The 19,965-nt window shown below is 43.6% G+C and overlaps 1 long non-coding RNA gene across 1 annotated transcript in view; it reads left to right on the top strand.

The window, feature by feature from the left end:
* The window catches only part of LOC117541972, a 41,969-nt gene extending 23,366 nt beyond the window's left edge, over positions 1 to 18,603 (top strand). The window contains exons 2-3 of the long non-coding RNA XR_004568360.1: positions 17,485 to 17,566; positions 17,735 to 18,603. This is a non-coding gene — a long non-coding RNA (uncharacterized LOC117541972). The remainder of the gene's footprint in view (positions 1 to 17,484; positions 17,567 to 17,734) is intronic.
* The last annotated feature ends 1,362 nt before the right edge of the window (positions 18,604 to 19,965 follow it).

The raw sequence follows: 19,965 nt of genomic DNA, 5'->3' as shown, positions 1-19,965 counted from the left end.
TCACATGCAGTGTGGAGCTCTAGAGTTTTGTCAATACAAGTGGCATGGCTCTAGTGACGGCTCTGTCTGTCCATTGGTCCAGACTGAAGTACTGTATGTTAACCACTATCAAGTTGTTTACTGTGAAATTCTGAGTCCTTGCGACTCCTTGTGAATTTAGTGATTTTTGTTAATGTCTAGAACCACCATCAAACTGACATCTTTGGCTTTTAGTGAAATGTCTTGATGATTTTTGATGGAGAGCCATGAGATAATTTGAAAATGTTCATGTCACTATTGTCCTGGCCAAAACAAGTGTAGTTTGTAGTATTATGCTTTGAACTCTACGCCTCAAATTACAAAAACATAAACTGTTAACGGCTTGGTTAACATTACATTATGTTAAGGAACAAATACTTTTATGTATCACAGATGGGAGACTCTTTTTTTTAGAGAACATTTATTTTAGTAAAGGATGGCAATGCCCCCTTGCGCCCCCCCCCCCACCCCCCCCCCCCCCCCCCCCCCCCCCCCCCCCCCCCCCCCCCCTTGCTGGGACAATGCCCTTCTTTAAAACTCGGCCTTCATTTTGATCTGAACTACAAGCCTGTGTAGTTTCGGGACTGCTTCTTGCATCGTTGGGACGCTTTCACGGTGATAACATCTTTCCACACACTGAATTATAAACACCTGGCAAAGTACTCAACAAGGCTGCGGTGGTAGTTCAGTTTACAGGAGGTGCTTCCAGGACCACATTTTGCCACTATGACTCACAAACTGAAAACAATACCGACACCTATGGGCTCAGAACAGTCTCATAATACACACATGCACACAGAAGGATTCACACTTGTATTTCCGGATCCACACTTGTGTTTGTCAATGCACACACAAATGTGTTCCGTTTCATATACATGTAAATAAAATCCAAATACAGAAAAAAGTTTTACATGTGTATTTTTGATCCTCACATATGTGTTTTCCGTTTAAAACCTCTGAACCTGCAAACACAAACCGCTTCCTGTGCACGGATCGCTGTGCATTCGTGTGTGGGTCTTTTGAGACTCCCCTGACGGTCACCCGATTCGTACTTGTAATTTTTTCTATCTATAGCCAATCAGATGTCTCCTCAATTCTAAGCCAATCACATGAGCGCGCCCCCACGAGGGTAGATTTCTTGCGTTCATGACGTAGCGCTTCATGTACGCATTTTGCGCTGTCCGGAGCTGACAGGTCCATGGAGCCTGCCTGCAGGCGCTAATCTCAGGACACCTCCACTAGTAGGCTACATTAGTCCATTAGACTAATTACATGACATTAGTCATTAGTACATAATAGTCCACAGTACATTGCCACTTTCCGAACAGGAAATGCACGCAAATACAAGCCTTTATATTATTAAGGTACAGCGCCACTTTCCGAACCATTGATGAATGCTTGTGTACACAAAAACGGCAGGCAAAACCGTTTTAAATGTGTGTTTCCTGTATGGCGAATACAGCTGATTTATTTATGTCTGTATGAAGTTGTTGTGAGTGTGGAGGGAGCAGCTACAGGTTAGTTTAGCCTAATCCAGGGGTGCCCAACCTTTTTTTAACCGAGAGCTACTTTCAAAGTTGCCAGTCTGCCGAGATCTACCAGTCCAAATAGAGGCGTAGCCATTACTGACAGCCTACTACCAGGTGAATACACACTTCTACTTGTATAAAACTGACCTTTGTACGATTAATACTTCATAAAATACTGCAGATCCTTTATCTTACCTCTTTCTAATCTACACACATACAAGTATTTAACTGAAGTTACACAACAGTGTTGTTGATACAGAGTTGGAGTTTATTCACACGTCACACTACAGTGGGTAATGTTTTCAAGAAACATTGAACAGTGCTGCCACATATGACACAGGAAGAAAAAAAAAGACTCTGAACACTTTATTTGCCATTATATAAAAATAGTGTTGCTACAAAAGTATAAATTAGGCTTACTAAAGACAACTCGGATCTGAAGCTACACAGGAATCTGCTGCCAAAGTGCAATAAAAAAGACAAAATTAATAGAATCAAACCCTTTTTTGTAGCATTTTAGTAGAGTATAAAAAGAAATGCCTTTTTAAAATAGGATGCAAGCAACACTAGTTTATTAACCTGAATTGATAATAGACTATAATCAATTTAAACAGAACATATCTGAATGTTTGCATTTTTATACCATTTTGTACAATAATTATAATGAATAAGTTCAAACAAACTAAAACTTACAGCTGATTAATAACGGTATCTAACTTGAGTTTTTATTATATCAAAAACCTGTTGAAATGCTACTGTTATTTTTACTGTCCCCCAAAAGCGAGTTGGCAGCCTCCAGGAATGCTTCTTTCACAACTTCGCCGTCTTTGAAAGACTTCATGTGTTTCGCAAGAACGTGACTGACACGATAAGATGCTATGGTAGCAGCCTTGCTCTTGTTGTTGGGCCTGGTGAAAATGGACTGCTGTGCATTTAGCTGTCCTTTCAGGCCCCTCCCCTTTTGGAGCGTAGGGCAGAATTAGGAGGGAATTCCGTCTCGTAGCGTTTGTGCACTGTTTTGAAATGCCGCTCCTAAATTACCCTTCTTCGATAAAGCCACGCTCGCATTGCAGATGAGACAGATGGACTTTGAATTGGAATAGATACAAAAATAATCATCCTCCCACTCGGAGTGAACATTATATATTTTGTTTTGTTTTGCTTCTGACGTAATTGCGGTCTTGTGTGTGTGCGGACTGTCACTCCTGTTGACACGGACAACGTCAGCGAACTAGTGCCCACTGCCCACCAGCCACGCCCCGACACGGGGTCACGCTGGCCAATCACAAAGCTTTGATGCGTTCAAGTGCATTATTCTGGCACAGGAAGATTATGTTACAGGACATTAACGATAAAACAGAATGTTGTTGTTCTATTTTTAGACACATCGCGCGATCGACTGGGAATCTCCCCACGATCAGTGCACTACGAAGCCAGTGCTAGACAGTGAACTGTCAACGGGGGAAGCCCCGCCGGTCATTATCGGCCGGTCATTATCGGCCGATATTCACTCTTAATAGTTTGATCGGTGCTCTCTATAAAGGCCGATCAGGAGAGCTGGATCTGATCGATATGGACATAAACGCGAGTGAAGTATAACCGGAGGAGAGAGAGATCAGATCAGCTGCTGAGTCTGACGGAGACACGCAGCTCTGCATAATCACTTGATGCTCCGCCCTCTGTTTAGCAAGCTGACCGGACAGCGCAAAATGCGTAGGCCTACATGAAGTGTCATGAACGCAAGAAATCATACCCTCGTGGGGGCGCGCTCATGTGATTGGCTTAGAATGAAGGAGACATCTGATTGGCTATAGATAGAAAAAATTACAAGTACGAATCGGGTGACCATCAGGGGAGTCTAAAAAAACCCATACACGAATGCACAGCGATCCATGCACAGAAAGCGGTTTGTGTTTGCAGGTTCAGGGGATTTAAACGGAAAACAAATATGTGAGGATCAAAAATACATATGTAAAAAAAATTCTGTAGTTGGATTTTATTTACATGTATATGAAACGGAACACATTTGTGTGTGCATTGACAGGGCCGGCCCTGACCAATTTGCTGCCCTAGGCAATATTTTAGCGCCCCCCCCCAAATGCAGACACTGACTATGACTCGTGAATGCACGGTTGTGGCATGACCACCAAAACAGAAAGATATGGACACAAGATGTGTGCAACTGTATTTAGTATCCTATCCATGTGAACATGATTTAAGTGGGGGGTGGACCTAACATCCTCGAGTCTAGGGGGTCCGGGGGCATGCACCCCCGGGAAGATTTATTTTTTTAATATTGAAGTTAAAAGCATCAATCTGGTGCACTTTGAGAGCAACATTAGGAGATCTATGGATACATCTCTCAACATCCATATGAAACAGAACTGTAAGCAGATTTATTTTTTCTTTATGGATATTTTACAAATCACTCCCCTTTTTTGTTGTTGTACTGTCATATAGTATTTTATACCTGTTTTTCATCTATTCTCTTATTTTTTTATAACTATAATGAGCATATAAAGGTGTGCCTTTACCTCAAGCTGAGGTTATCAGAGCCTCTCAGTCTTTCAGGAGAGAGCTCTCTAAAGCTCTCCCCCCTGCGGCCGCTTACACAGTAAATTCCAATGTTAATAAAAGCACACAGAAGCTGTATACGTTTTTTGGGAGTTTGATTTATTTTAAATTAACACAAATACAAAATTAAAACCTATAATTGCACACTAAAACCATTATTTAAAAAAAAGAACAATTTCACATAAACCCCTGGTTTTTACTGGAGCTGGGGCAGTTCAACATGATTTTGGGGGGGGGGGGTGCGCCATATTTTATGGGCGCTGTACACATTTATGGTGTAGTTCTGTTAGTATAAGATGTACTTTGTTGATCCAAAATCGGGAAATTGTGTTATGACATTTTTTTTGTGCATTGACAAACACAAGTGTGGATCCGGAAATACAAGTGTGAATCCTTTTGCGGATCATGAAATATAAGTGTGAATCCTTCTGTGTGCATGTGTGTATTATGAGACTGTTCTGAGCCCATACACATCGCCTTTGTGGCTGCTAAAAATAGCAACATTGTGTGAGTCTGTGCTTTGGTACATAATAATTCCTTTATTTATAAAATTGTACTCTACTTTTCCATGATTTCAAGCTAGATGGCTTTTTAAGCCACTCATTGAGGCTATTCACGTTTACTCTTACGATGGAATTCTGCACAATCCATAGGTTACTGTTTACGGCTGGTTAAACATGCTAGCATCCTGACTAAGAAAGGGAACATGGATCACATTATGGCTGCTGTACATCAGTGTAGCGTCATTAACATTGTTGCCATGCTGACATTAGCTTTTAGCTCTAAGCTCCACCTACACGGCCATTCCTACGCCATCAAGATGCAGGGAATCTGATTAAAATCTTCTTGTCTTGCATTTTATATATATTATGCTTTTTATTCACTGGTTTTCCTAAAGATATATTAAGAGGCTACAACTAATTAGATATTCTGATGCTAGACTGGTGACTAAAACTAACAAAAGACAGCTTATTCACTGCCATTTCAGCTGAACTACATCAAAAACATTATTTTAAAGTCATTTTGTGTGTACATACAGTAAAGCTCATGATCGCCCTGCTTTGCTGTATTGCAGATTCCTTGAACTTAATGTGCCCTTACGTTTACTCAGATCTTCCACTGTGGGTTTGGTATATGGTCGGAAACAGCGTTGGAAGAACATTTTAGTTACAGCTTTTTTTTTCAACTCTGTACTCAAACTAAAGCTGTCTATTATGACCTTACAGTTAAAACAGTTATAATGATACTCAAGTAAAACTAGCCTTTAAAAAATAATGTGGGAAAATAATCAAAGTATTTCCTTTAGTACACTTGCTTTTCAGTTAAAAAATGTAAGGAAACTCAATAGATACAATAGAAAAGTTTGTCTCATTTCAAAAGCATGCATCAGAGAAGCAGAAATGAACAAAGCTGATAGAAAGTGTCTGAAAGGGATCATTGGACATTTGATTTTATTGTATTTCACTTTATTGCAATTCAAAGACTTATTCAAAGATCCATTGTTTACCATCTTTAGAAAAGAGATGGCCCACCAATCTGAGACCACCTTATGTTATTTAGTATGTTTTTTAGTCAGGAGACACAAAGGGAATGTGACACACTGTAGCTAGAAGTATGTACCTTTTATGTTGCATGGGTAGTTTGGAAAATGTTCCTTCTCTTCTTCAGCAGCCCAAGCACCTGTTTTCAGATATATTCATGTTTTGGGTGGTCTGAAACCTTTCAAGAAATGTCTTGTCCTCCATAACTTCTGAAACTGAGTCAGCCAACCCACCCTCTGCATCACTGAGTCAGAGGTGCGTGGAGCACACAAATCATTTACACAACTGGAGCTAGCACCACCGCTACGGAATAGTAAAGTGCTTCTACTCATAATTCCAGTATCTCCTTTGCCCAATAAACAGGTCTGATGTTGCCTCATTCATTAACAACACAAAGAGTCCACAGCCACACTAGCAGATCTGTAAGGCTGTACTGAGGCACAGCATGCTCACAACAGCATGCTCACAATGACTATGGTAACATGCTGATGTTAAGCAGGAATAACATTTAGCATGTTAACCATATCAGTTAGTATGGAAGCACGGTAACCTTTATTAATTGGCAACACAAAAACAACTGAGGCTGATGGGAATTTCATTAATGTTGCAGATATTTAGTAATAAACCAAAGTGTTTGACATGGAAGTTAAGAAACAGTTATCTAATTATTTACAATGAGAGAAGAAAATCCAATATCAGTGATTGCAAAGGATCATTTAAGTAGTAGCATAATTAGTTAAATTCAGTTTTCAATTTCAGTTGGCATAATGTGTACAAGGTCCCGGTTTGGGTGTTCTTATCATCCCCATCCATGCGCTCTTATCTCGTATCACTTCTGAATTCTCCCCTGCAGCTTAAATATTGTTATATCTATCTCTATCGTTATATATCTCTATACTGTATTTCCTTGTGATAGATCACCGGAAACACAGCTAGATATACTTCAATCAATGTAATTGCTTTTTTCTCATTTCAAATCCAAATTGTTGCAAGTCAAACAAGAAACGGTGAATCTTTAGATATAACAATATTGTTTGTTTGATCAGTTTTGATGTTTCATAAATGTGTTGCGTAAGGCAAAGGAATTGCAAGAATTCTCGATAACACGGTTTCCTTCCGAATTTCATATCAGTATTTGTAGGGATGTCTTGTTTTCTGGGTCATAGTTATCTACACATATGCTTGTGCATTTATGCGAATAAGAGTTTTATTGTTTAGTAATACCAAACAAAGTAGTCCTATCACATTATGCCAATTGCCCAGCAGTTTTTTTCAGACTTCATATACATTACTTAGTGATTGATGCCTGCAAAAGCAACAGACCATGGCTCACTCTCTTATTGCCTGTTTACAGGGCTCCGACACTTTTATAGCCCTCCTAATACCATTACAAAGTATTACTCCAACAGTGGGGCTCTCGCCTTTCCTGTAGAATCAGATACAAAAGGCTGTCTGCTGTGATCATTTGAAGCAGCACTGTTTATGAAAATGAGTTTTTGTTAAGGCTGCATAAAGACTTTAATTACAAAAAATGCCAGACAGAAGATTGTAAGTGTATTGAAGTTGTATAATTGTGTATAATTAACATCTAAAAGGCTTGTGCTAGCCTCGATGTGGGGACCATAAAATGCTGATCAAGTAATTGTTTCAATGCATTAATCTTTAGTTAAAAGCGCAAAATACTGAAATGGTCAGAGAGTTAAAGATTTGCTCTATGCTGTTTACACGGGAACGGAACGGGTTGTATCCGCTACTTTTCTCTTTCGTATAGCCCGTTCGTTCACACAAGGCCGTAACGGAACCGCGGAAACGGACCCCTAAAACGATAACGGGTCCCAAGGTGAATAGATCTGCGGACGGAATGCTCTGGGGGGGCCAAACAGCTCTGTGTGTACGTCCTATACGATCATTTCCTGATAACGATGAAGCCATAGCCCCACCGCTGCTGCTACAGATGTTAGTGCAACATCTACAGCTCCTCTACCACAACCATCAGCAACAAGTGGACATGGAGAACTACATGAACTACATGTTGCTAAATCCACATTTAAAAAAAAAAAATCTTCCCCGGACCCCCCTAGAGGAGGTTAGGTCCACGTGTTTACATGCTTATTTATACAATATGTGTGCTTATGCTAACATCATAAGACAAAAGTTGGTTCAGTGTTGTGTGTAGTGAGAACGCGCTAGAGTGAGGGGCCCCCCAAGCCAAAGCTCGCTTAGGGCCCCCAAAAGTCTAGGGCCGGCCCTGCCTATGGATTAACTTCAGCAGGTTCGCTCTGATGCAAACCTGCATGTGCAAAGCACCCACCTTCTTTTTTTTTTACCATGTGTGTGTATGTGGAAATTCCCCTTCGATTCTATTGGCTCTAACGGTCAAAAAGAGATGTAAATCACCAAAATCTACCAATGGGTTCCAGAGAAACGGTAAAAACGGCCATTTCCACCCAAATCACCTCAGAGGTGGAGTTTGTTTTAGCTAAACCTCTCTAAAAAGGTCAAATGTCACTTGTTTTGCATCAATCTTGATACAGGGTACTTATTATATGTTGTACTTTGGATTCCTAAAGCTTTTAGTCTACCTTACCATCATGCAAGGGTAGTTTTCACTATAAGTAAAAATAATTTTTGGACGCACACTAATTTACAGTTTTTTACTATGTTCAATCTGAATTTTCTTTAAAATAAAAAACATCTATATTGATTCTGACTTTTCTACATCCAACTCACAGGTTTATCATTACTTTGAGAAAAAAGATTATTCATTTTCCCCTTTTAGAAGTATAGTTATGGTCATTTGTTCTGGAAATGTAATTTTCGAGCCTGAGACCTGAAAAACAGGCTCAGTGCTTAACAGGTTAAACAGAAGAATTGAGTTTACTTAACAAGTGAAAGGAAACAACATGTACATATTTTAACTTGAAAAGTGACTCCAATACTTAATGCATAATAAAGATGCAGATGTGTTATGTTTAAAGACTAATAGATTAATAAAGTTGCAGCGCTTCTTGCCAAGTGTCTTTACTTTATTTAGTAAATCCTAAAGTGTGGTGAAAACTGAAAACTGTTGATATGCAAATTATCTTAATGTTTGATTATTTTTATGGGATAGATGTGGTAACCAAAGTGGAGCCAAGTTTTTTTTAAACACTTCCAATGCCAATAAAAAGGATTATCACCAAGCACATGTTCTTGCAGTATATTGGAAATTGGGAATGATAGTGGTGTCCGTTTGGAAAACATTTAAATGCCAAGCTGACAAACTCCTCTTGGTTTGTGGGTAGTATTAGTGGAGATGTATTGACCATAATAATAGACAAATATAGACTTCTACCGCTTACATTAATTTATTACAATGCTCTCTAATAATATTTATGGACCACTATCTGCAGAGTTGTTTAAAGCAAACGTGAGCTAACATTTATTGGAATTCATTGTCTGAGTAGCATGTTGAGATGTTTCAGTGGATAATTCAAAACTTGGGGCTATATGAAAACTCAGACTAACACAAGAGTGATTGATGGGCTCCTATAAATACCGTGGATCTATTTTCAAATGTCATAGTACTCCATCTGATAACTGTTGAGATATTTCAATCTGTACCAAAGTGCTGTTTACTAATGGCGCATTTCCACTGCAGGGCCTCGCACGGCTTAGTACGGTATAGTTGAGCCTTGGTAGGCCAGGCTCACTTTATGCTGCATTTCCATTACAGTTTAGGAACTGGGGTAGTATCTATAGCAGGGATCACCTACAACTACATTTGTCCAAGGGCCAAAATGTGTCCAATAGACACTATCGCGGGCCAGCGATTTTTATATAGCCCAGAAAGGGAGGGGGGGGGGGGGGGTGCTAGTGGAGCACGCTCAGTTAGTGTGGACTGCATAGAGCTTAGCAGACTCTTCACGCTAACGAAGGATCACTTCTAGGCAGGGTTGGGAGGGTTACTTTGTAAATGTAATCAGTTACTGAATACATACTCTGAAAGTAATCAGAATACAGTTACGTATTCAGATTACTTTTAGAATACTTTTGGAATACTTTCTTTTTCCATAACAGATGGGTATGTTTTGGTGCACAGGAGACACTTATTTTACTGTTTTAATGGCTTATCAAGAACTCAAACACAACATCTTGGTGTCACTCATTCTGGACAGCTCCCTCTCATCTGCACCCCACATAAAAAACATCACCCGGATTGCATTCTTTGTACTGTCTTAAAACCTTTCCTTGGAATATGTTATGAATTGTAAGGTGTCCTTGGGTGCTTTGAAAGGCACCCCTAAATAGAATGAATTATCATTATTATTATCTGAAACGATGTAATAACTTTTTACAGTCACTTGCCCCATGCATTCAGCAGCAGCAGGCCATTCACTTTGATTTGATCCCGTTATGAAATGTCATAATTTCGACAATAAATAAATGCTACATAAACGTTATCTTGCACATTTTATCCAACCATCTCCGTTTCTAACTTTCAATATATTTTAAAAGAGATCTCTCTCTCATCTGCGTGCGGGGGTGGGGCCTCACCGACGCTGCATCTCTCTCTCGCTCACAGACATGCTGCAGCGCTGTGCAGTGTGCACACAGTTCTGCCGGTAATGAAGATTACATTTTGTGAGGAAACTTTTCCACCAATAATTCCAATAAGTATTCCAAAATGTATTCACTTCAGGTTTACGAAAGTAACTGTAATCAGATTACTCGTTTTTCAAATGTAACGGCAGCTGAATACAGTTAGCCTACTTGATTTTTGTATTCTGATTACGTAACGCCGTTACATATATTCCGTTACAACCCAACCCTGCTTCTAGGCTACTGTCCCGCAGCTCCTGCCTCTCTGTTGGACTCTGTCGCAGCGGGACTACTGCTGTGGTGCGGAGAGCACAAAGCAGACACTTCACAACGAAGGATCACGTCTTCTTCAAGGCAGGGAAGGTTTCGCAGTACGCAGTCTACTGTCCTGCAGCTGCTGCCTCTCTGTTGGACTCCGGTACTGCACCTTACTCACGAGACGTTGTACACAAAAAAAATGGGTGGGGGGCGAACGCAGTAACCACTCCGCCAACGCCACAGTCACCCCCGTCGTGCGGGCCGGATGAGAATGTCTGGCGGGCCGGATGTGGCCCGCGGGCCGCCAGTTGGTGGTCACTGATCTATAGTAACGATAGTTACGGCTGTAACTACGGTTCTATGAGTCCCGGATGACCGCCAGAGGCGGTGTTTTAGCACTGGATATGTCCATCGCGCGCATGCGCAGCTCGAGTACCAATAACAACAAAGTCACCTGTGACCCACGTGACACCGGCTATATCAGCCGGTGTCGTCAGAGGATCTGTTCCCAGAATCTTCTCGCGAGCACACAATAATTCTGAGTGACAGGAAACTCTGGCGGTCATCCGGGACTCATAGAACCGTAGTTACAGCCGTAACTATCGTTCTATTTCGTCCCTACTGACCGCCAGAGGCGGTGCTTTAGCACTGGATGACCTATACCAACCATGTCATGAAGAATCCAAGCCCTTGCTCACCACTGGAAGCAGCGGAGCTCAGCAAAAGGACCACGCCCAAAGAATGGGGAGTGGCGACATTAACCTGATGACAACTGGAGAATGTGCCGGAAGACGCCCATGACGCCGCGGCGCAGATGGTCTCCAGGGGCACCACCCTCAGGGCAGCCCAAGATGTTGAGATGCTCCTTGTAGAGTGGCATCTCAGCCCGATGGCAGGGGGGCGGCCACTGGCCCCGTAAGCCTGTGAGATGGTATCGAATACCCAGTGGGGCAGCCACTGGTTAGAGGGCATAACCTCCTTTAGTGCCGCCATGGCAAAATCAAGAGTTGCTCCTACTGCCGTATACAGGCAGTAGCCTCGATATACGCCCTTTGGGCACCCCCAGGGCACAGCAACTTCGACATGCCGTACTCCTGAATGTCAAAGCATGCCAGCTGGGCAGGCTGATTGAAGTGGGTTTGTGGAAGGACCCTGGGCAGGAATGCCACATTTGCCCAAAGGGCAACACCTGAGAGTCCCACCTCGGGCATGTATCGTTTATGGAGAGGACATGCAACTCCCCAACTCGCTTCCCTGAGGCTATGGCAAGCAGAAATGCTGCCTTCGTGGGCAGCCACCTAAGCCCCACCTGGGCCAGGGGCTCGAAGGGAGGAGATGATAGGGCATCCGGCAGCAGGGGCAGGTCCCAAGCCGGAGCCCTCGGGGTGCTAGGGGGACGCTGCCGTAAAGCCCCTCTCATAAAGAGGGACACCGACCTGTGGCACCCTGCCGTGGCGCCGCAGACCCGAACATGTTGGGCAGAAAAAGCAGCCACATAAATTCAGAGTGGAGTGAGAACGTCCACTAACTAGAAGGGACTGTTGTCTGAGCAACAACGTACATGCTGTCCCAAGGAACACGCACATTCTTGCCCCCCAGTTGGGGTAGAAAGTGCGTGAGTGCAAGCTGCACAGCCCGAAGCTCTAGCACGTTGACATGGCGCGCACCCTCCTGGGCAGACCGCTGACCCTGAACGGTCCTGCCCTGCCGCACTGCACCCCACCCTGAGAGACATGCACCTATGGTGATGGTCTCCTGGCGGGATGGGATGGCGCCCATGGGCACACCCATCAGGAAATAGGCCCCTCCAGCGTGACAGAGAGTGGAGGCAACGCTGAGACACCCTGACTTCCCTGTGCCCCTTGGCGTCCAAGTGAAGGCTGTTCAGCCACATCTGCATGGGGCGCAACGACAGCAGGCCTCAGGGCCCAGCGGCCGCGGCAGCCGCCAGTCTGCCCAAGGGCCGGAGGAACTGAATATAAGGCACCATCTTGCCCGGCCCACGCGGAAGTAGGCATCCCTCAAGTCCACGGTTGAGAACCACTCCACCTGTCCATGTGCTGTGGTCAGCATATAGAATGGCAGCACCTTCAGGAATCTGTTGATTCCTCTGAGGTCCAAGATCGGGCGAAATCCGCCGACTTTCTTGCTCACGAGAAAGTACGCCGAGTAGAACCCCCTGGGCTAAGCAGAGGATCTACTGGCTCGATTGCGTCCTTGGACAGAAGGACGGACAACTCTTGGGCCAGAGCTAGGGCCTCTGCCGGATCGCTGACGATTGTCATTTCGATCCAGCCAAAGGCTAGGGGCCGGAGCTGCGGTCCGTACCCCTGGGTTCAGGTGAAAACCACCCAAGGGCCGGAAGTACAGACAGTCCAGTAACTGAGCTGCTGCTGGGAAAGCAGCCGACGACCGGCCCCGGGACTTCAGGGCCCAGCCCCCCCCAGCCCCTGGAGCCCCTTGGGGCGCGCCGGTAAGGCTCTGGGGCACGAGGCCGTCTGGAAGGCGGTTAAGTGGGCCGCTGGGACCTCTGCAGACCACCCCTTTAATCTGGCGGCTGCTAGAGCGGCCCCTGGGCCTGCTGGGAGTGGGCACAGGTCTGCGAAGACCCGAGAGCTGCTGCCTGGTCTGCCTAGCTTGGGCAGCACGCTCCAGTGCCTCCAGGGCAGCTGACCCAAACAGCTCCCCTGGCTCGACTGGTACGCTACGGAGGACTCTCCTATATGCCTCCGTTAGTGGTGACTGGGCCAGCCAAACCTGGCGACGAGTCGGAACCAGAAAGGACATAACTCGTCCCAATTCCCTAGCCATTAGGGCAAAGGCCTGCAGTGATGCATCACTGAGGCCCAGCAAAGAAGGCTCTGCAGAGAGGTGGAGACAGCCAGCATTAGATGGGAGAGGGAGTTCCCGATACGACCGAAGGCGCTAGCCTGAGCCAAGTCGGCCTGCAGAACCGGAATCTGCAAGTGCGCCAGGGCCGTACGAATAGTGGCCGCCATGGAGTCGTCCTCTATGCCCTGCAGAGAACCCTGAGCAGAGGAGAGGGAAGCTTCCTCGAGCCGGACCTCGTCCTCCATCTCTTCATTGAAGAGTTTTAGCCCGAAGCCGTTAGCGACAAGGCGTCCTCATACAGAGGTGCGACAACCGAAGGAGGGGCGTCAACCGAAGGAGGGGCAGGCGGCACGCTAGCAGCCCCTATACCGGGCCCAGGCTGAAGGGCCAAGAGGCGACTTCATCATGCACATATCGGCAGCTAGCTGATCCACTTTAGAGGACAGCCTGTTTCTAGTCCTCCTATTGGGGGGAGCACCCATAGCCATCGCTCCCTCAAGTCTCCGGGAACGGCCGAACTGATCTGGAGGAGGATGTGACAAGGAGAGATGTCTGAGGTGGAACGTCTGGCAGCAGCCAACAGTGATTCTAGCCACTCTGAGCGCCTGAGGCATACAGCTACAGCTCATGCAGGCGTTTACCATGAGAACCTCCTTCAGATGCTCGAATGTTGCGGCCGAGGCAAGAGGGGGCAGCCGTCGTGGCCGTCTTCGGGCTCAAGAGAAGCCATACAGGCGCTACATGAATGAGCCATTATGTAGGTAGCCAGATGCAGCGTAGCCGGGAGCGGGTGCGGGAACACAGCCTTCACCAGCTACCTGCTTAATGGAAAGAGTAGAGCGTTGCTGCTACTCGCTGAACAGAAAGAGGGATGTAATTACACCCACGTTACCGGCAGAGGGAGCGGGAGCGAGAGCACTGCCTTCACCTGGCTGGATTAATAAATACGTCACTGGTTGAGTTAGAGACGAATGCCAGATGCAGCGTAACCGGGAGTGGGTGCGGGAACACAGCCTTCACCAGCTACCTGCTTAACGGAAAAACAAGGCAGTTCAGCGTCTACCAGGAGGGGGGGCGAGAACACTGCCTTCACTGGTTGAGTTAGAGACGAATGCCAGATGCAGCGTAACCGGGAGCGGGTGCGGGAACACAGCCTTCACCAGCTACCTGCTGAACGGGAAGAGTAGAGCGGTGCTGCTACTCGCCGAACAGAAAAAGGGATGTAGCTACACCCGCATTACCGGCAGAGGGAGCGGGAGCGAGAGCACTGCCTTCACCTAGCTGGGTAAAATAAAGAAGCTTAACAGTACACGCAAGACGTTAGCCGAGCGGCTGCTGCTAACGATCAAGCGAGATCAAGTCAAATAACACACATGTTTAAGACCAGATAACTAGCTTCTAAAGAAGAGAACAGCACAGAGCCGTAGTTACAGCAGTAACCATGGCCAGTGCTCACACGGCATAGAGCCGTAGTTACAGTAGTAACTCTGGCCAGTACTTACACGGTTTGGAACCGTAGCTACAGTAGTAACTATGGCCAGTACTTACATGGCTTAGAACCGTAGTTACAGTAGTAACTATGGCCAGTACTTACACAGCATAGAGCCGTAGTTACAGTAGCCGGTGCCTAAAAGTGTCAGCCAAACGGCTGCCCACTAGATAATATAATATTGGGAGGATGAAATCCTCTTTAATGGCCACACATGCAGAGCACACAGCACACACAGTGAAGATTGTTCTCTGCACATCATCCTAGTGCTAGGAGTCTAGTACTAGGAGCAGTACATACAACGATATAGCGCTACTGCAATCAAAACCATGCGTTACCGGGAGCGGGAGCGAGAGCACTGCCCTCACCGGCTGAGTTAAATAATGAAGCTTAACAGTACATGCAAGGTGTTAGCCAAGCGGCTGCTGCTAACAACCAAGCAACCAAGTCAGAACACAAATGTTAAGACCAGATAATTAGCTTCTAAGAGAGAGAACAGCCCGCAAGAACCGTAGGCCATGGTTACAGTAGTAAACGCACATGCAGAGCACACAGCACACTCAGTGAATATTGTTCTCTGCATATCATCCTAGTGCTAGGAGTCTAGTACTAGGAGCAGTAATACAACGATATAGCGCTACTGCAATCAAAACCCTATGCTAACAATCAAGCGACCAAGTCAGAACACAAATGTTAAGACCAGATAATTAGCTGGGACTCAAATGCTAATGATAGCTCGGGCGCAACGCCACAAGCAGAACTTTCAAAAGAGCATAAGGGCAACTTTATAGGAGAGGAAGCGGGAACACTCGTCACCAGAAAGTCTAAGCCAAACAAAAAACAAGACGGCAATCAGGACAACTTGGCTGGGAGAGGGTGCGGTGACACAGCCATCACCAGCAACAAGTTGACCCAAACCTGTCTGTCGAGACTCTGCACAGCCGGCCACAGCACCTGGAGGACGCGTTAACGACCCGTAGCTCCGACTGTCAGTCGCAAAGCTGCACGCGGCCAGCTGCTTGCAGAGCAATCCCTCAGATCAAACGTTCAAACCTGAACGCTGTAGGCTACAAAAATGTAGCCACGGTACTCTCGCGCAGCGAGAAGATGAAAGGAACAGATCCTCTGACGACACAGGCTGATATAGCCGGTGTCACGTGGGTCACAGGTGACTGTTGTTATTGGTACTCGAGCTGCGCATGCGCGCAATGGACATATCCAGTGCTAAAGCACAGCCTCTGGCGGTCAGTAGGGACAAAATAGAACGCAGTGTAGGCGGAGCCGTGACGTCATCTTCAATGCGAAACACAAAACCAACATCAGCCGTTAGCTGTTAGCCCTCAGAGCTCACAGCTCCTCATATCTGTTCAGAAACTAGACAAAAGTTAAACAAGTACAAACCACAGACTGTCTGTGTCATGGAGAATACAGTCGCTGCTTTATTTATGTCTGTATAGGCCGTTGTTGTGAGTGTGGACGGTCGGAGCATATACTGCGTTAGCTTAGCCGATCTCCATTCAGAAAACATGCATTTTAAAAGGTTTTTCGCCTGCTGTCTTGTCTGCAGACTTGTCAAAGCATTAATTCATGGAGTGTTTACTAACCGGTATCAGTATGTTGTTACTTCGGCATCATTTTGAAACGTGTATTACAATTAAATCACGGTAAAAATGTTCATTTTGTTGTAGTTGCCAGCGATTCTCTCACTAGTTAGCATACTCAGGCCGGTTGTTGGCCCGGAAAGAACCTCGATTTTGGAGAGTTAGAAAACTGAAAAAGTACCCGCTAGCCGGAACTACCCCTAGTGGAAACGCAACCAAAAACGGGCTGGGCACGGCACGCTTAAACCGCGTTTAATAGATTGGCTTTACTGCAGCACTGATGGCGCAGGAAAAAGGGGCGATCATGTTGAGGTTCCTGTTTGTTAGATAAATGTCAGCACAGCATCTAAAGAGTGAAAAAAAGAAAATCCAAATCACAGATGAGTCTGTAAAGGCTCTGTTGCAGACGGGCACCTTCAGGCATCAGTCCTGCTGCAGCAGAAACCTTATATTGTTGGTTTGTACCCACACAGTGGAAATGCCCATGAGCAGCGAGTGAATAAGCCAGAAGAATGTACATATACCATAAGTGAAGACGCTGCCGATTGGCTGTCATCTGTTTAGTATTTTTTGTGTGTTTGTTTTAGTTGTACTGCTCTAAGTTACTTACTTTATATTGTAGTTAAATTGTTGGAGAAATACTGTTTTTTGTCGCAGATCTGGACTTTGTTCCTGCATCATCTAATGAATGCAACACGCAAAACTGAATGAGGAAACCTATGCGAGCCAAACAAGTATTTGAAAATGTTTCTTTAGTGTTAAAAATAGTTTCTCTAATCTGGCATACTGGACTCAACATCTTTAAAAAAACTAAACCCTAGGTGCCTCTAGCGTGTTACATGATTTGTTTGTATTAAAATATTTTAATTTGCTTTATTTAGTTGTTGTTTTACAGTTGCTGAGGTTGCCCCTTTTCTTTGCATTGTTGCAAATGAATTCTGCTTAGGCCAAACAAACACATATGTTCATATCTGTCTTCCTTTTTTTTGGGTCCCAGTAGTTCAAGAATCTAAATATATAAATCTGTACTCATTGAATAATTTCTTGATTTTGTCTCCTAGCTGCTGATGTTATTGCTGAAGTCCAAGGCCAGTCATGGGCATCTGGAACGCCATGTGTGTAGTCTCCCATCAGCTCCTGCAGGTAACTGCCTCTGAAATTACTTTAAATTATAACCATTAAGTTATTTTCAATCCAGTGATAGTTCTTTCGGATTAATGCAGATGTTCTCATTCATTTTTGATGTGTTTTTTTCCCTCTGTTCAATCACATGAATGAAACATGCTGCTCCTGGTGTAACTACATGGTAAGTCTCAGGAAAAAAAAGAAGTTTGTTAAGGTCTCAGTGTGCGTAATTTGGATAACTTCTAGTTTTGTATGTATGTGTTCATGTTCACATCTCTTTTTTTAGTGGAAATAAATTGTTGATTTGTTTAATTCCAGACACTAACATAAAGCATAAGCCTCTTAATTTAAACATTTTGAGTTTTTGCACAGTTTCTGAAGTCAGGGTCCTGGATTTAGAAACACTTTGTGGCTAGAATTCTACTTTTGGGGTATTCTTTTAGTAGTAAAAGCTATGTCTTTAAATCCCCCCCTTAAACTCCACAGCCCAGAAAATCTGTGGCTAACAAGGCAGACTTGCAAGCTTGAAGCATCTGCATCTATTAGAGAGAAGAATCCAAAGCATTGGAGTAAGGATTAGGAGGAAAGGTGAAGAGAAGGGGAAATCATTCAGGATTTATTTGCCTTCTAGCCATAAAATGGATGTAAAACCTGCATGCTGTAGCCACTTGAAAGTTGTTGTCAGTAAGCCTGACTCAGCGTGGCTCGTAGTACCTAAAAGTTTGATGTAATTTGTCTAGTGAAATGCAACTAGAAGTTCATTTCCCCCAACTTCTGATAGACTATAATTTCCAAATCATAAGAAAACATGAGATGTAACATGAATGATCTTGAAAAATAAATTATAGCAGCGAATAACAGACATAGACTCGAAAAATATATACTCCTACTGTAATATAATAAAACAATTATTTAAAAAAGGATTTTGTATAAATCATGTACAAAGTACACTCAGCCAAAAACGCACCTCTTTGCACTGGCTTTTAACACTAGTTGAACATAACATATACTTGCACTATATTTTTCTGTATTATTGTGTTGCACTGTTGGAGAAACCTGTGACCTAAGATTTTCATCGACATAACTACTCGCTATGTTTGTATGACAAATAAAGAACCTTGAACATTTGTATGTGTTTTTATATGTTTCTAGTTATTGTGCTTTTATCATGTTTTTAATCATTGTTTTGTTATTTTACTCCCATTGTGTTATTTTATATTATATTTATTCCCTGTACAGCGCTTTGGTCAACTGAGTTGTTTTAAATGTGCTTTATAAATAAATAAAGATTGAGATATAGTAGTTTCATGAAACATGGGAAGGATGGAAATGAACAAGACATATACAAATGTTTTTGTCTAAAGTGTAAAATAATTCCTCTTTTTCTTGAACTCATTAGTACAATTACTTATTTTTGATCTTCTTAAAATATAACAGACGAAAGTAATCATGGGTAAAAACTATTGTTTGGTCCTAACTTGTAAGAAGTGGTGTTTTGGTCTGCTCGGCTTGAAAATCGCACATGTTCAGAGACATTGAGACTGTGAGACTTTTTCCAATTGGTAGATATCCGGTGTTGGAAAAGCTCCTCTCTTGCGGTTATTATACCCACAAGCACTATGGGAATGAGTTATAAAAGTGACATTTCCTCGCTCAGTGGCCTAAGTATGCATAAATAAACACAAACAAAATCTTTCTGCCCAGAGTATCCATCACTCTCCATAAAACTGCTTTGAGTCAAGTCGATGCGTTTGCACGAGAGCGTAGTCTGAAAAGAGAGGACTGAGAATCTATGCAGATCCCATTAGTTGTCTTTCGAATAAATTACTTCAATGTGCTGTAATGCTTATGCAACACACGTCAAAGAGACGGTCATCAATTTATTGAATTAAAATCTGATATCAACAGTTAACAACAATAATTATCCTCTCTTTTACTTATAAAAGTTCTGAAAATGTTTGATTTAACAAGAAGTAAAATAGTAAATAGTTTGCAACAAAACAGATGTTCCTGTGAACAGTTGACCTACATTCACAAATCAGTTCTCTCGTGCGGAATTGATTCATTAAATACAAAAACTAGTCTTCATAGACTGTTTTCTTTTGTGATATATAATTGCTGCTCTAATCCTATGCTAAAACTTCAAGTTAATTTCACATTTTCTGCTATACGTCTTTAATGATGATGGTGCTGGAGAGTGTTTGGATGCAGCTAGAGGCACCTAGGGTTTAGTTTTTTACAGATGTTGCGTCCAGTATGCCAGATCAGGGAAACTATTTTCAACACTAAAGAAACATTTTTCAAATATTTGTTTGTCTCGCATAGGTTTCCTCATTCAGTTTCGCGTGTTGCATTAATTAGATGATGCAGGAACAAAGTCCAGATCTGCGACAAAAAACAGTATTTCTCCAACAAAT

Source organism: Gymnodraco acuticeps, unplaced genomic scaffold (assembly GCF_902827175.1).
Source record: "Gymnodraco acuticeps unplaced genomic scaffold, fGymAcu1.1, whole genome shotgun sequence".
In the NCBI taxonomy this organism is placed as follows: Eukaryota; Metazoa; Chordata; class Actinopteri; order Perciformes; family Bathydraconidae; genus Gymnodraco; species Gymnodraco acuticeps.
The sequence above is the reverse complement of the archived record's forward strand: the minus strand, read 5'-3'. Positions and strand labels throughout refer to the sequence as shown.